Source organism: Triturus cristatus, chromosome 7 (genome assembly GCF_964204655.1).
Source record: "Triturus cristatus chromosome 7, aTriCri1.1, whole genome shotgun sequence".
NCBI classification, from domain to species: Eukaryota; Metazoa; Chordata; class Amphibia; order Caudata; family Salamandridae; genus Triturus; species Triturus cristatus.
Genome location: NC_140590.1, coordinates 857,979,219 through 857,995,164, shown reverse-complemented (window position 1 = coordinate 857,995,164; position 15,946 = coordinate 857,979,219). Strand labels below are relative to the sequence as shown.

Below are 15,946 nucleotides of genomic sequence, written 5' to 3'. Positions count from 1 at the left end.
TAGCCAGGGTCCGTTGATTCGATGACCATCGCATGGAGCGATTTTAACTTGTGCATGGCAGCAAACTCAGCCTGGGGTTGGAAAGCCAGAAACAATGATGTCGATATTGCAGTCCAGTTCGGCGATGTCTGTGTTGCACATGAAGAATCCACACCCGGGGTGGCGTCAACAGGCTCGGGGGGGGGGGGGGGGAGAGGGGGTGGCAGGCGGCCGGTGCCCGCGGTGATATAGCGGTTAGAGGCTGTTGCCAGGGGCTGGTGGTAGAGTCGTTGATGCCTGGTGGCTGGGATGAGTGGCACACAGGTCCCTGTGATCCCGATACGCTAGTTAAAGGCCAGTTCAGTCTTCCGCAATACTGAGGAGCCCGGGTTCGGGCCTTGGTGGGACCGTTCAGCATTGTCGAGTCAAATGGTAGTACTAGCCTGGGGGTCCCTTGCGTTTGCGGTCGAGACATTAATTGCTGAGCACATCGCACTTTAAAAATACCTTTGTTGCGTGCTCTGATCATCGCGGGCAAAGTCTTGCATAAGATTATGGAAATGTGAATTCTTTCCCGTTTCGATGTTTAATGAGCCTGTCTATTAAAGACACAAATATGCAATCATAGGCACATACATTTAATCATACCTATACGGGTGCTAGCCCGGTGGTCTCTGTTTGTGATTACATAGGATGAATTAGCGTCATTTCCTTGTTACAGTTTTGTGATTTCCGTAAGAACATTGTTAGCCTGCTTGGTGTACTCACGCTTGTTGGTTCTTTGGGCTTCCAGTTGAAGTTACATCCTGTTCGGAATCCCGAGAGAGGCCTTTTGCACCCAGGGGCATTATGTGATAAGAGCCCCAGGGGAGGGTCTGTGTACCTAGGGGCACCAGAGATAAGAGTCTCAGGAAAGGAAATCCGAGGATTATAGAGGCCGTTCTGTAACCTTGGGTGCGTCAGTATGCGCCTTTAAAGCCACAAGGCACGTGGCTCCTGTGTTTGTGGGGGAAGGAGAGGAGGTGGGGCACAGCTTTTGAGATTTGTAGCTTGTCGGGCTTGGTCTACTCCCGGGAACCCTATTCGCCTCGTGACTCGCCTAGAGCTCCAATAGCCCATGGTAGCTGCCCCCCCCCCCACTCCCCTCCGGACCCCCAAATACCCTTACAGTTCATTGTTGGAATCATTATGGCCCGTGTTGTTTATTATGCTGCCATTCACACTCTGCTTGTAGCTGATGACAGTGATTACTGTCCTGAGGATTTGGTGTTGGGGGTTCGTCTGTTGCTGGCACGGCCTCTTGCATCAGCGCTGAAGGTCTGCAATTCAAGGGTATGGGTTCAGATCAGAGCTAGAGTGTGAGGTATGATTGTTGTGATTAGGATCGGCCACAAAAGAGGTGCTGAGGTCTGCTGGATTGTGGAACCCCCTTGCACACATTGATTTCCAGATTATGATCTCTTAAGTTATACCGTCGGTGTTCAAACTAGTGTTGTGGCAGTATTTAGTTTGTTGTTTTACTTTCTGTACTTGCCTAAACTGTTGTTGTGTTGTGACCTTTGTTCTTCCACAAGATAAGTTTAGTACGGTTGTATTTTGGGAGGTAGGGGGGTCATGTCTTCCCACTCCTGTTGACTAAGACTGTCTCTCCATCTTTACCGACTGTCTCTCATTTTGCTCTTGCTGTCTTCGCTTTAACATTTGCCTTTTCTTACACTGTGTGTCTTCTTAGGACTCGTCCGTCCCTTGGCTATGTCTCAACATTAGATCTGTCCCTTCCTAGAATGTGTACATCCTCAAGGTCTTTCTACACCTTGGATTGATATGTCTCTCCATTAGACACATCTCTTTTGACATGTGCGTCTTTAGGGTCTGTCTGTTCTTTGGGACTGTGTATGCTCAAGATGCGTCTGTCATTGCTACAAATGTGCCCATAAGGTGTGATTCGCCTTGTAAATGTGGGTTCGCGGATCTGTCTCTTCTAACTTCATGTGTGATCCTGGGTTTTCACATGCCTTTTTTTCGTGAATGCGTCTTTGTGGACTGACACCTACCTCTCTTCGTACATTTGTGTCTCTGAGCCCAAGATCTCCTCCTTTTTAGTACATGTGTGTTCCTGAGCTGGCACCTATCTCTCTTCATACATGCGTGTCCCTGGGCCAGAACCTACCCCTTATTAACACGGATTGTGTTGCAATTTGTATCTTAGGCGTCTGTGAGGTGGCGTCACCAGCATCAGAATGACATCGATAACATGAGGGGGAGGAAAGGGCAGTAGGGGCACATAAGGTGGCAGCAGGAGATGTGTATGCCTAAGTCGTAAGGACTTCGGGAACTTCGTGGGGGGACAACGAGGAGACAGTAAACACAGTCCGGGCAGTGTTGAATGGGGTATAAGATCCTAGGTGTACACGGCGGGGGGCTTACAACACAATGCCCTTGTTAACGCCTGGGTCCCCTGCCCCTCTGCTGCATTACTCCCTCCAGTGGAGAGCGTTCATGGGCCAGGGGTGGCACTGCGTACTGTGCGCTGGCAGACTTGCTGGCATGGAACATACTCTATCCCTTTCTTTAATAAGTCAGAGGCGCCCTTATCACAGAGCTGCCATGCGTTCCAGTGTTGGCAGCGTACAGACAGGTAACATACTTACATGCTGGTTTAATAAAAGGTGCTTACTGGGCAGCATGTTCGGGTTACAGGATTCCTTTAATGTCACCTTCAGGATGCCAGTCAGTCGTGTACCCTTCATTGGATAGTTGGGTGAGATAGAGTGTCCTGCGAGGCCACTCATCTGGGCATCAGTTAATTGTTAATTGTCAAGATCAGCCACACCTCTTCGTTGTTCAGGGTTTTCCGCGCTTAATCAGCTTACTACCGGAAAAAAAACTACTGTGTTTGATTTAACCCCTTGCATGCCCGCCCCTTTCCCCGCCCAGTGCCGCGCCTTGCATTAGCGGGCGGAGTTCATGACGAGCTGGACTCGTCATGGGCACAGCGCCACCGCAGCCCATGACGAGTCCAGCTCGTCATGGGCACTGAAGGGGTTAATAGACTATAACGTTGCTCTGAATAATCCAGGCCATGTACAGGATTTACAAGACAACTGTCTTGCCTCCTAGTTCTCTAATGGTTCATGCTTATAAACTATCAATTTTAATAAGTACTTCTCAGTAAGGTGCTATATAATGCCAAAGCTCCCACATGTAAAAGAAATACACCATTTTGAATTTTGAAGAGATTTTATCATATTTTATGTGATGTTTGTTGTATGATTTACATGACAATTATTTTCTGGACATGGCTAATGTATGGGGCTGTATGTGCTGAGCCAGACCTTTGACTCCGCTCTCCCTGCTACTTTTTTGGGTCACCCACTTCTAGTTTATGGTTGTGCTTTTACTGGAATGTTGAAAAACTCAACTTTTCTGAAGCTAAATATATACATAAACATCTCTAATTATGGCTAAAATGGGAGCCCATCCAGGACCTGCAGCATCCAGACGCATATAGGGGGGAACAACATTTACAACACAACTTTTACAACGCACTACACTTAGAAACGCATTTTTTACAACGCAACATCCATTACAACGCATTCCATTACATAGCATGACACTACAACGCATTTTTAAAAACTACCTTTACAACGCATTCCATTACAACGCATACTACCTTTACAACGCATACCATTACAACGCATAATATTACACTACACTATCCAACACTTACCCTACTGTTGCACCCCCTGGAGTTAGAATAGTAATTTTTACCCCTATACTATCCAACACTTACCCTACTGTTGCACCCCCTGAAGTTAGAATAGTAATTTTTACCCCTATACTATCCAACACTTTCCCTACTGTTGCACCCCCTGGAGTTAGAATAGTAATTTTTATCCCTATACTATCCAACACTTACCCTACTGTTGCACCCCCTGGAGTTAGAATAGTAATTTTTACCCCTATACTATCCAACACTTACCCTACTGTTGCACCCCCTGGAGTTAGAAAAGTAATTTTTACCCCTATACTATCTAATACTTACCTTAAATGCAATTTAATATTATGCGTTGTAAAGGTAGTATGCGTTGTAATGGAATGCGTTGTAAAGGTAGTTTTTAAAAATGCGTTGTAGTGTCATGCTATGTAATGGAATGCGTTGTAATGGATGTTGCGTTGTAAAAAATGCGTTGTAAGTGCATGCGTTGTAAAAGTGTGCGTTGTAACGACATACATCCGCATATAGGAAGTACTGGTATCTATGTTCATTTCCTTCTATGTGAGGCATCTCGACAGATACAATATTCAGTAGCTGAAGAATTGAAAAAGGAATCTGATATTGTAAACATAGCAAAGAATGTATGGTTATACAACAGTCATTTGTCTGGCAAGAAACTTTGCATTGCCTCTGCTGCTGAGAGTGATTATTTTTCTTTAATTCCTGAAACTGGGAGCTGTCACGTGATTGAGAGAGTAAACAGAGAAAAAATGTGGAAAATTAACCAGCTGTTTCCTCAACTTCGAAGTTGTTGTGGAAAATCCTCAGAATTTTTTTTTGCATAGAATTTTTTATTCAGGATGTTAATGACAAGTACCTGATTGTCACAAAGACGTCAAAGTATGGAGAAATAGTTGATGTCTCCTTGCTAGGAACTCACAATTCTTTATGCAATGCTGGGGATCATCATATTGCCCTGCAGGGCTATCAGCTAAGCCCAACCTCATTTTGTCTTAGTGAACAGTGATGGCTACAAATGTGCAGATTTTGTGCTGGAAACGGTCTTAGACCTTGAAAAGGAATGTCAGCACTACTTGACTCTAACTTCCACTAATTGGGGGTGATCCAAGGAGGACTAATACACTGGACTGTAAAATTAATATTCTCAATACCAATGACTATTTTCCAATGTTTAGTCAGAGGTTTATTGAGCCAGCATTAGTGAATGACCAGAAAAGAACTCAGTGGTGCTTCAAGTGAAAGACACAGATAAAGATGAAGGATCAAATCAAAAAGAACCTTCTTTTTCAACCACAGATCTGTCAATTACCATAATAAATTTGCTTTTAATAATTAAGAGTACCCTAGATTTTTAGAACATGCATTCATTGAAATTTGTAGTGGAAATGACGATGAAGGAGGGCATGTTGCATAATCTCCGCTACCTATAGAAGTTACTGATGAGAACGATAATGGTCCCGATGTAACTTTTCGATCTATTTTCAGTCCACTCCCACAGAACTCATCCTTGTGTATATTGATAGATTTATTCAGTTTTAATGATAAAGATTCATGAGAAAATTATACTGTTGGATGGCATGTTCAAGAAAGTATAACATATATTACTGTCATCACCTGGAAAGCTCTGCAGAATTGTGACACAAACACAATTAGCAGAAAAGCTCTTGGAATAGAATAGAACAGTCAGAGCTACAGAGGATCTCCTCCTCTAGGATCTTCCATTCAACATAAAAGATAACACTCCCTTTTTTATTAGTTTTATTACCACATGTTTGCTCCAGGCAACAGCGCCACTTATCCTTCCCTTTACTGTCTAAAGGCACCTGAGCTTGATGTGGAGCAAATCACCAGTCTCTCTTGTTTTGCACGAGATAATCACTTGGAGGACTCCCCTCTTACTTCCTGTATCTCCAGTAACTCCCCTTCTGGGGTGACCTATGTCCAAAGGTGCCATGACTATGAACAGCTCATGGAGTTTCGCTTCCAGGTGGTGGCCGTGGACTCTGGGTCTCCTCCTCTCGGCAGTAGTGTCACTGTGACTGTGTTTATTGTGGCTCAGAATGATAATCCTCCTCAGATCTTCTACCCTGGTTGGACCTGGGGGTTCTGTGTTGTTCAATATGTTCCCCAAAATGTTTGAGTCTGCTCTTTGTTCTCACTTTGATCCAAGATTCACATCAACCTACCAATAATGGGACTCTGGCTCTGCCCTTATGAGCTCGCTGTATATCTGGATTCTGTTAACAATTAGTTTGCTTTTCTCAAATCCGGGCACTGGGTACCCATGAACATTCTGCTTCCTGCAGATGATTCTGGGATCGGAAATGATTCGGTCAGAGGAGCAATTGAAAACTGAAGCTTCATTCAGGGGAGAGATGGTCCAAGTTATGGTTCATATTATTCACCACTTTGCTATGTGGGAACGTGTGTTATGCGTAATGGTTCATGCGAAATCACTTACAGTGGGCTTTATCGATGGAAATTCTCGCAGCGTTCTTCAAGACTCGGTATAATGATTTGAAGGATCAACCATAAATAAATAGTTTGAATGTCTACAGAATTTATTCCTGGATGAGTTTTTGCGGGTTGCAATCTAGTGGTGCAAGGCAAGTTCAGTCCCTTCTCTTATGTTTATTTGAAGCTTGAGCCGAATCATTTAAACCAGTGTTGAGCTGAGTCTACTGTGCATGTTTTGTAAAATATAAAAAAAACTGAAAAAGTCCATTCTAGTAGGTTGTCTTTGAGTATTTACTTGACAGTCTTTCTTTTAAAGATCTTGATGTTGCCTCAGTTCAGTTTCGTGTCTGGAGTCGTGTGGTTTGTGCTCCCTGAGACTGGTATTGGTAACTATCAGGGCAAATCCTTGTTGGGAAGGAGCACATATATTACAACAGAAATCCCACCGTAAACCTTTACAGTGCACGAAGTTCTTGTACTTGAATTTACAATCGAAATTCTGCGTTAGAGACTTAAACGCTGTGCTAAACGCACAGTGACCTCGGCAAACAATCGCATCTTGGAGATCTTTGGCCTACGCTAAAATCTGCTTCGCGGCCATCAGTCACAGCGCTCACTGCTGCGTGAAGTGTGTGTGACTCTGGCCACATGTTCTCATCCAGAAGGAAACACACTGATGTATTGTCTCAATGGAATAGTAGGTTAATCCTGCCAGCGATAATATGAGCATATCTAGTGCTTCGATATGTACGTTGTACTGTGTCCACTACAGTGAGAAGGACTTCTGTGTTTTTATAATAAAAAGCATTTCAAACTGATAGCCATGTTTTTATTTGTTTATTTAGTCGGTGGAAATGCTGCGCTATTGCACCGTGGATGGTGTCACCAAGCCCTGGTTAGTTTATATATTATATAAGATGATTTTTTATGTATGACACTTATGACAGTTGAATGTACAGAGGGTGCGTGCGGCGGCGGCAGAGGGGGGTGCGGCTTAGAGGTTTGTGTTTTGTAACGTTCTTCGGTTGCTTCACAATGTGTGTATGTCAGGCAGGTGATACCTAAGGACTGGCAATAGAGCTTGGCGCCTATCTGCAGGGGTGGGCCTTTGCCCATGTCCTGAGTATTCAGAAATGTCTGTCTGTTCGGATAGAGTCCGAATCATTTTGGGTTGAGGAGTAATCAGAGTTTAGATGCATGCACTATTAACAACACGTCAGTCAGCCTGGTGTGCGCGTTCAACTCTTACATTATGGCGGTTGTTCTAGTCATGGATTCAGGGCACAAGTCCTAAAAAAAGAAGTGGGGGGACGCTGTCACCGGAAGTGACGTCACAACAGGAATCTCATGAAAAGAAGTGGGGGGACGCTGTCACCGGAAGTGACGTCACAACATGAATCTCATGAGTATTCATATGCCTTTAGATGACGGGGCATTTCACAGCACTGCTACCCCTGGTCTTTTCCTCGATGTCCTTTGCAACCCCCCCTCCCCCCCACTCCCCCGAGGGGGTGCCCCAGTTGCACAACGAAGTGCTCAAAAGTGCACAAGATACAGAAGGACACACATTCCAAGCGTTAACCGCCAACGCCTGCTCGCTCCTCCTCCCAATCACTCCAGCCTGCACACACCACCGGTGCCTCTTAAAGTCTCCAATTACAAATATTAGCATATCTTTGGTAATTTACGGGAAACTTCCCTCCCACCCGGGCTCTCTGCTCACACAATGCTGTCCAGCTTTTGGGCAGGGGGGACGGCGTCCACCCGGAAAAACCTGGTAAAATAAGTGGGGGGACGCCGTCCACCCGCGTGGTACCCCGACTCGAGCCCTGCATGGATTGTAGTTTTAATCCGATGTTGTGGGGCAGTCAGTATTCACGCTCGGTGACTGATGTAATGTGAAACAACACCCTTAGCTGGTTACTAACACGGTGCCTGCCGTTGTCCTCGCTGCGGGATGTGTGCCTTGTATTCCGCGTGCAGAGAGACCGGATGTGAACAATGGCGCCTCCAGTGAATGATACGCACGCGCTCCTCGCCGCACTTCAGCATTGCTCCGCCAATGCATCCGCTATTCCCAGATTCTCAATGGACTCCGTGTGACTTAAACAACGAGGCCGCTGTTCTGATTGAAGGCTGCTTCAGCCGTCGGGGATTAGTTTGAAGCCTTTGCAAGAGTGAGCAAATCAGTGGCTACTATCGGCACTAAAGTTACCCATAACGTAACGTTCTACCCTAGCCACCGCCGGAATGGGAATAAATGTTCATCTGCAATTACTCCGCCTTAGCTGCTGAACTCCCCCACGGTTGGACACCAACCAAATCCCACTGGGGCACTCCGGGTGAAGGATGCCGTCAGGGGGCAGTAGGTCTCGGGGAGAGAGCATCCTTCCGCCACCCTGCTGCCTTGAGGAATAATCCCTGTGTCGCCAGGCCTTGGTGTGCGCTGCTCGCTCTGATCACCTTTGCCCCTGGTGAGAAGAGACCAGGGGGTCTTGGTTACTGTAGCTTTAAAGTCGCACGTTTTTCTGGGCCCAGATGTTGGACCGCACTGTTCGGTCTCGCGTCTCCTCCACTCTCTGGAGGCAGAGCTGACACTCTGAAAAGCCGATGCTAGAAATCAGTGCAACGATGGAGGCGACAGACAGTAATCCACCCTGTCCGATGATGGCAAACCTGTGTCTGAAGAAGAGCGAGGGTGTATGGGTTCACTTGAAAGCTCAGTGTTCCTGTTTCCACCTTGGTTAATTTTCACTGGTGATCCTCAGCAGAAGCAGTCAGTTTCTTGACCTAGGCAAATGCAATGCATAGTCCTATCCACTAACTCATGATGTAATAAATTGGCCGTCGCTGGGAAACACTATTAGTGGATGCGCTGCCTGTGCACTCTGGTGCAACACTGAATGTCCATAATGGAAAGAGGTATTACTCACTCCACGGAAGTCCTAAATAGATTGGGAACTTGAATCTCCTGTGTAATGACTTGGATCTGGGTCTCCCGTTCCACCCCTGCGGTGTGGGGGCTTCAGCCAATGGAAGTGAATGTAGAAACCCCTCTGTGGAAACAGTTAAGTATCAGCTCAGCTCTGTATGAGAAATGCTGCAGTTACGGATTGTGACACTTAGCGCCGCTGTTCACCCACCACAGAAAACTTACTAAGAGATCATTCAACCACGTGGTTAGGACACAGCATTCCCAGACAGAAAAGAAAATCGCTGATCCTCTCAGTTCACTGCAGACTCTCCTTGGGTGAAGTCGATCACTGGGCGCTCTTTCCAGACATTAATTTGTTCCTGGAATGGCCCAAACACTGAGGCACTGTTACGTTGGGGCAACCAGACTCTGTTCCTGCGGAGCACAGACACCTAGACGCTGTTACCCCGGAGCACAGGCACCGAGGCGCTGTTACTCCAGGACTCGGGCACCGAGAGATGGTTACTCCGGGGTTCAGTCATCGAGGCACTTTTACTCCGGGACTCGGTCACCGAGCCGCTGTTACTCCGTGGCTCAAACATCGAGGCGCTGTTACTGCGAGGCTCAGACACCGATGGACTGTTATTCCGGGGCTCAGTCACCGAGGAGCTGTTACTCCGGGGCTCAGGCATCGAGGCACTGTTACTCCGGGGCTCAGACACCGAGGCGCTGTTACTCCGGGGCTCCTCTGCTGCTTCTTGTTGCTCTGCTGACAGTCTGTGGAGCCGCTTCCGGGCAGCTGCGTTATTCCATTCCCGAGGAGATGAGGAAAGGCGCTTTTGTTGGGAATGTGGCTCTGGATCTGGGGATGGATACAAAGGAGTTATCAGAAGGTGGAGCCCGGATCGAATCCAGAGGTAGGAAGCAGTATTTTGCTCTAAATGTAAAAAAGGGACATTTAAATATTAACGAAAGGATTGACAGAGAAATCTTATGTAGACAAGTATCTCAGTGTCTATTAAATGTAGAAATTATTTCCAAAAACATTATGAAAGTATTTAAGATCGAAGTGGAGATTCAAGATATTAATGACAATTCCCCCACGTTTACTGATGATCAAATAACATTACAAGTCCTTGAAATAACTGCCCCCGGCACCCGATTTGTGCTGCCCGAGGCCCATGATGCAGATGTGGGCGTGTACTCTCTGCAGAACTATCAACTCAGTGAAAATAAACACTTCACGCTGGACATAAAAAGCAGTCCAGATGGCACAAAGTATGCAGAGCTGGTCCTAGAGAAACCCCTTGACCGAGAGGAGCAGGAAGTTCACAGCTTGATCCTCACAGCCACGGACGGAGGGGATCCGGTCAGATCAGGCACCATGAGGATACAGATCAATGTGCAGGACTTTAATGACAACGCTCCAGTTTTCAATCAGACTGTTTATAAGATCAGTGTGCCCGAAAACACACCCAAGGGGACTGTTGTGGGCAGCGTCACAGCTGTTGATATTGACCAGGGAACCAACGCAGAAATAACATATTCCTTTAGCAAAATAGAAGAAAATATTGTACAGAAATTCGGGCTGGATTCTAAAACGGGAGAATTATCTTTGATTGAAAATTTGGATTTTGAAGAGTCCGAAGTTTATGAGTTTGAAGTCCGAGGGAGTGATGGGATTCTATCTTCACGCTGCAAAGTTTTGATACAAGTCATTAATGTGAATGATAATATCCCAGAGATATTAATGTCATCTGTGCTTAAGCAGGTACCGGAAAACAGCCCACTGGGTACAGTCATTGCTCTTCTGGAGGTATACGATAGGGATTCAGGAGAGCATGGAAAAGTCACTTGCTTTCTGCCGCCTGATCTGCCCTTTCAGTTGAATAAATCAATTGGAAGTTATTATAGTTTGGTAACTAGTGGTGTTTTAGACAGGGAGCGTGTTCCACAATATAACATAACAATTACAGCCACAGACAGCGGAACGCCACCGCTTTCTAAAAACAAAAGCATAAACCTTGAGATTACAGATGAAAACGACAACCCACCAGTATTTAATCAACTGTCATATAGCGCCTTCATAATGGAAAATACACCTAAAGGTACTTCCATTTTTAGAGCTAAGGCAACAGATGTTGATTGGGAGAAGAATGGTAAGATCAGTTACTCCATCATTGATGGACACATTGAAGGAACGCCATTATCTTCTTACATATCTATTAATTCCGAATCTGGAGTCATCTATGCACTTCTTTCTTTTGACTTTGAGCAGTTCACAGAATTTCAAATCCAAGTGAAAGCTCGAGATGGCGGCTCTCCTACTCTTATGAGTTATTCCACTGTGACATTTTACATACTGGATCAGAATGACAACACTCCTGAAATATTATACCCATCGACCCCCATAGATGGGTCCTCTGGGGTGGAAATGGCGCCTCGCTCGTCTGAACCTGGTTATCTGATAACTAAGGTCGTCGCTGTTGACGCTGATTCAGGACAGAATTCCTGGCTCTCCTACCAGCTGCTGAGGTCCACAGACCAGGGACTGTTTACTGTTGGTCCTCACAGTGGAGAAATCAGGACAGCCCGCCCCATTATGGAAAAAGACGCCACAAAACAATTCCTGGTGGTCCTAGTGAAGGACAATGGGCAGACGCCACTCTCTTCTTCAGTTACAGTCACCATAGTGTTGGCAGACAGTATACCGGAAATGCTTCAGGATATAAGTGACCCTTCAGCTCCTGCAGACATGGAGTCAAACGTCACCCTGTATCTGGTGATCGCTGTTGCTGTTGTTTCATTCTTGTTCCTTTTCCTCATAATTCTTCTTTTGGCCATCAGGATTAAGCACTGGAGGGAATCTCAGCTCTGTGAGTCAGCCGGGGTTAACTTCAACTCACTTCCTGCCTCTCAGTTTGTGGGCATTGATGGTGTCCGAGCCTTTCTGCAGACCTATTCTCGTGGCGCGTGTTTAACAACAGAATCTGGGAAAAGTCAGTTCAAGTTCCAAAGTTCATGCAGGACAAATACTCTTTCTGAAAACCCAAATTCTGAAACCGGAGGACCTCCACTCCTGACTGAAGATTTTTTAAGTATAGGCAAAGACGACCAGCTATTTGTTCAGGTAAGTTCACTTAATCTGCATTTTTTTAAATGCACGTTACATTGGCTTTTCTGCAACTTCAGCTGTGAATAATTGTCCCCAAATGTACACTTCATTCACTTTCGACTGCAATATGATAGAGTGGCAGAGAACAAAAACTGGTAAATCATAAAATGTTCAACTTAAAATATGCATTATAACTTTCAGTGTTAGGAAGTAGGGCAACTCCCTGATATCTGCTATGTTTGAGTATCTAGTCCCTGCTTTTTTTCTACATGTTGCCTCAACATTCTCATCCATCACTTCAGTTAAAAATGGACCTCTGCCACTGGCCTCCTCTTTAAAGGTACCTGTGGTCGTGGTTTGTGGGTAAAGTGATGTGACTTTTCTCAAACCAGGTCAAGAACATTCATCAAATTATTCTGGTTTTGGGAATGGGTTTGTAGTAATCCACTCCTTTTAAGCAGTATTGAAGTAGGTTTAATGGAGCAGATAAATACACAGCCACCTTCAGCTTCACAGGCATTACTGGTTAAACATAGAATTCTGACATGGCCAAGATTCTGTTACATCACAGCCTACTAAACCATTCTAATCATTTCCACATATCTCCCTCCTTATAATAAAAGAAAACATTTGAAAATATTCACAAATGAAATTAAACATTTAAATTACAATAAACATCTACACAATAGTTTAACTTGCATCTTGTAATACAAATAATTAATATTCACAAATGAAATTAAACATTTAAATTACAATAAACATCTACACAATAGTTTAACTTACATCTTGTAATACATCAGAACTATTCCTCGTTCTTATAGATGTGATACTTTGCACAGATCGCCAACACTCCACCTCTTACCATCATCCAATAAAGCCACAGTACCATTCACAGATACCACTTTATGTGGTTGAGAGAATTTGCTTTCTCCTTTTTTCACAAATCCGAACCTTCTTATCACAACCCAATCACCTTCCTGAAACACAATCTCCTTGACAGCTTTCCTGTGATCAAACTCCAACTTTCTACGAAACTGACATTCTTGTGCTCTTGATTTCATTTCCTCTCTATCCACCCAAACTTGACTTTTCTCTCTCAACCACATTGGAGACTCTTTGGTGCCCGGTTCCCTTCCTTTCAAAGCTATAAAAGGAGAAATGCCTGTCACCGAATGAGGAGTAATCCTATGACCCCACATCATTCTTCTCAACTCATCCCTCCACGACAGACCATTAGCTAAAGAAAGCTGAATACTACCCATCACAATGCGATTCACCCTCTCCACAAGTCCATTAGCTTGTGGATGGAATAAGGCAACCCTATTGTGAGATATCCCAAGACTACTCAAAAAACTACTCATCTCTGAAGATACCAATTGCACACCATTATCTGTTACCAATGTTTTAGGCACCCCCTCCTCCAAAAATACTTCTTTCAAAAATTTGATCACATTAGTAGTGGTAACTTCACCCATTGATTTGCACGTAAACCATTTGCTATGGTAATCTACCAACACTACCAAATAACGATTACCACTTCCTAATTTTTCAATCGGGCCTAAAACATCCAACGCCAACTTCTCCCATGGTTTTTCCGGTAACTCAACACATTTCAAAGGAGCTTTTCTCACAATTCGCGTCTTATCACTGTTGCTACAAGCATAACATTCTTTCACCAACTCCTCCACATCCTTATCCATTTCTGGCCACCAAAAAGACTCTCTTAACCTCCGCTTATTCAAACTCCTACCCAAATGTCCTTCGTGCACAATTCTCAATAATCTTGTTCTCAATTGAATCGGAGGAATAATCTTATTCCTTCTCAGTATTTTATCACCTTGTAAGCTAAGTTCATCCTTTACTGATAAATATTTCTTATGTACAGCTGTCACCTCAGAATTATTCCAACAATTGATAATGAATTCCTTCAATTGTTTGTACTCACAATCCGACTCCATTGCTTCTTTCCACTCATCTCTACTAACAGCAAATTCAGCTGCCACATCCAAAACTAAATCATCCAAAACTTCGATACACAAATCCCCTTCCACTGGCATTCTGGACAGACAATCGGCTATAACATTTTTGTTCCCCCGAACATATTCTACAACAAAATTGTATTCTAAAACAGATAACAACCATCTCGATATTCGAGGAGTTACACTACCTTCCAAACCTCGACCACCCTTGAATATGTAAACCAAAGGCTTGTGGTCCGTTTTGACAACAAAGGGTATCCCCATAAATAAAATCTAAAATGCGCTATGCCCCAACAACATGCAAGCGCCTCTTTTTCTATTGTCGAGTAAGATTTCTCCGCACCTTGCAACCTACGAGAAGCAAATCCAATTATGCTTTCATTCCCATCCGACACCTGCAACAAAACAGCTCCAATTCCAACATTGCTTGCATCACTGATTAAAATCGATTTCTTCTTAGGATCAAAATGCCCCAATGACGGTGCACTCAACAAACTAGCTTTTACATCACTAAATGCCTTCTCACACTCCAAATTCCATTCATACCTGACACCCTTCTTCAACAAAAGTCTCATAGGTTCCACCAAATCCGTGAACTTTGGAATAAACTTTGAGCAATACTCAGCAAGCCCCAGAAAAGACTTCAACTCTTCCTTATTAATGGGACATGGAGCTTCCTTCACCGCCTTTACTATGCTACTTTTAGGTTTTATTCCCTCAGCAGAAATCTGGTGACCAAGATAACTCACTACTCCCAACCTCATTTGACACTTTTCTCTCTTTATCGTCAGGCCACATTTGGAAATTCTTTCCAAAACTTCTTCCATGATTTCATCATGTTCACGAAAAGATCTTCCAACAATCATAATATCGTCTTGGAAACAAAGTACCCTCTCCATACCTTTGAATATGTTCTGCATTACCCGCTGAAAAACAGCAGAGGCCGATGCCAGCCCAAATGGCATCCTACAATACCGGAATGCCCCTAAAGGTGTAACAAATGAAGTTAGCAGGTATGAATGGAATTTGGAGTGTGAGAAGGCATTTAGTGATGTAAAAGCTAGTTTGTTGAGTGCACCGTCATTGGGGCATTTTGTTATTTAGATGAACAAATTTGGAATAACCTAGAATAAAAATTAACACAACAAACCAAAATAATTAATTAACACAAATAATTAAAATAACCAACTAAAATAATTGATTAAAATAATTAACATGTATTGTTCTGTAGTGTAAATTCAATTCCAAATGTCGATGTCAAGCAGGCTAATATCTTCTTATTTCACCCCTTTTTTTTTTACTGCTTTAGCCTAATTTGCTGGCTTTAACTTCACTTCAATACACTCTAATATATTGCGCTTTACTTTGAGTCAATTTCACACGCGTTGTATCGGATAACGTGGTTGGCAATACTTGTGATTTACAAACACCCGAAACTCTGTGTATTTTGTAACGTGCCAAGCAAAAGATGGCGGCACGCTGCTTACGCACAGGCAGAATGGCTCAAGGCACGCTTGTGCACCCAATATCCAAAAGGAAGCTGCGATGGAAAATGCGTCACAGAAGACACCAGCGAAGGCACCCGTCCTCGAGCAGGTAAGATTGCGCGTCCGCTCGAGCTGACTTTTGAATGGAAACACTGCAGTTAGATAATGCCGCGCAGGATGTATAATACATATAAATCCATGAGATTGAAATCTCCACCCACTGGCAAATGAAGCTACACTGGCGCTGGCACGCTAGCACGCTGGCAATCATTAAGT

The 15,946-nt window shown here is 44.2% G+C and overlaps 2 pseudogenes; both read left to right on the top strand.

The window, feature by feature from the left end:
- The window catches only part of LOC146810734 (protocadherin gamma-A11 pseudogene), a 37,177-nt pseudogene extending 31,319 nt beyond the window's left edge, over positions 1 to 5,858 (top strand).
- A 4,054-nt stretch (positions 5,859 to 9,912) lies between these two features.
- Positions 9,913 to 12,291, top strand: LOC146810733 (protocadherin gamma-A1 pseudogene; annotated as a pseudogene).
- The last annotated feature ends 3,655 nt before the right edge of the window (positions 12,292 to 15,946 follow it).